At 54.3% G+C, this 1,949-nt stretch overlaps 1 non-coding gene across 1 annotated transcript in view; it reads right to left on the bottom strand.

Annotated features, from left to right (window-relative positions):
* The window catches only part of LOC124773412, a 1,910-nt gene extending 367 nt beyond the window's left edge, over positions 1-1,543 (bottom strand). The window contains exon 1 of the ribosomal RNA XR_007014660.1: positions 1-1,543. This exon is cut by the window's left edge and continues 367 nt beyond it. This is a non-coding gene — a ribosomal RNA (small subunit ribosomal RNA).
* Positions 1,544-1,949: the final 406 nt, after the last annotated feature.

The following is a 1,949-nucleotide window of genomic DNA, read 5'->3' on the forward strand; positions in this document are numbered from 1 at the left end:
CACAGACCTGTTATTGCTCAATCTCGTGCGGCTAGAAGCCGCCTGTCCCTCTAAGAAGAAAAGTAATCGCTGACAGCACGAAGGATGTCACGCGACTAGTTAGCAGGCTAGAGTCTCGTTCGTTATCGGAATTAACCAGACAAATCGCTCCACCAACTAAGAACGGCCATGCACCACCACCCACCGAATCAAGAAAGAGCTATCAATCTGTCAATCTTCCGGTGTCCGGGCTGGTGAGGTTTCCCGTGTTGAGTCAAATTAAGCCGCAGGCTCCACTCCTGGTGGTGCCCTTCCGTCAATTCCTTTAAGTTTCAGCTTTGCAACCATACTTCCCCCGGAACCCAAAAGCTTTGGTTTCCCGGAGGCTGCCCCGCCGAGTCATCGGAGGAACTGCGGCGGATCGCTGGCTGGCATCGTTTATGGTTAGAACTAGGGCGGTATCTGATCGCCTTCGAACCTCTAACTTTCGTTCTTGATTAATGAAAACATACTTGGCAAATGCTTTCGCTTCTGTTCGTCTTGCGACGATCCAAGAATTTCACCTCTAACGTCGCAATACGAATGCCCCCCGCCTGTCCCTATTAATCATTACCTCGGGTTCCGAAAACCAACAAAATAGAACCGAGGTCCTATTCCATTATTCCATGCACACAGTATTCAGGCGGGCTTGCCTGCTTTAAGCACTCTAATTTGTTCAAAGTAAACGTGCCGGCCCACCGAGACACTCAATAAAGAGCACCCTGGTAGGATTTCAACGGGGTCCGCCTCGGGACGCACGAGCACGCACGGGGCGGTCGCACGCCTTCGGCTCGCCCCACCGGCAGGACGTCCCACGATACATGCCAGTTAAACACCGACGGGCGGTGAAACCAACAGCGTGGGACACAAATCCAACCTACGAGCTTTTTAACCGCAACAACTTTAATATACGCTATTGGAGCTGGAATTACCGCGGCTGCTGGCACCAGACTTGCCCTCCAATAGATACTCGTTAAAGGATTTAAAGTGTACTCATTCCGATTACGGGGCCTCGGATGAGTCCCGTATCGTTATTTTCGTCACTACCTCCCCGTGCCGGGAGTGGGTAATTTGCGCGCCCTGCTGCCTTCCTTGGATGTGGTAGCCGTTTCTCAGGCTCCCTCTCCGGAATCGAACCCTGATTCCCCGTTACCCGTTACAACCATGGTAGGCGCAGAACCTACCATCGACAGTTGATAGGCAGACATTTGAAAGATGCGTCGCCGGTACGAGGACCGTGCGATCAGCCCAAAGTTATTCAGAGTCACCAAGGCAAACGGACCGGACGAGCCGACCGATTGGTTTTGATCTAATAAAAGCGTCCCTTCCATCTCTGGTCGGGACTCTGTTTGCATGTATTAGCTCTAGAATTACCACAGTTATCCAAGTAACGTGGGTACGATCTAAGGAACCATAACTGATTTAATGAGCCATTCGCGGTTTCACCTTAATGCGGCTTGTACTGAGACATGCATGGCTTAATCTTTGAGACAAGCATATGACTACTGGCAGGATCAACCAGGGAGCTGCGTCAACTAGAGCTGAGCAGCCGGCCGCCCGGGAGTGTGTCCCGGGGGCCCGCGCGAACACGCAAGCGTCCGCTCAATCATTCTGCAAACAGGAGGAGGCTGAGCTCCCCTGCACAATACACCTCGAAACCCTCTCAGGTCCCGGCGGCGCGCAGCGCCGTCCCAAGTACTTGGTCGGGTTCGAGAGAGGCGCAATCGCCCGGAGTTAGGCGAGTAGACGCTTTCGGTGCGACCACCCGTGCTCCCAACTGAGCTTGCCGCTGCCGACAGAGGCCCGGGAGCGTGCTGTCGTGGCATTGCCGGCGGGAGACAACACGCGCCACCTACGGTGACCGGCAGCTCCAACGCCAGCGCCACAGAAGGACAAAAGCCCCACTTGGGTGCCGAAGCGAACTCTCCCAG

Source organism: Schistocerca piceifrons, unplaced genomic scaffold (assembly GCF_021461385.2).
Source record: "Schistocerca piceifrons isolate TAMUIC-IGC-003096 unplaced genomic scaffold, iqSchPice1.1 HiC_scaffold_953, whole genome shotgun sequence".
NCBI lineage: Eukaryota > Metazoa > Arthropoda > Insecta > Orthoptera > Acrididae > Schistocerca > Schistocerca piceifrons.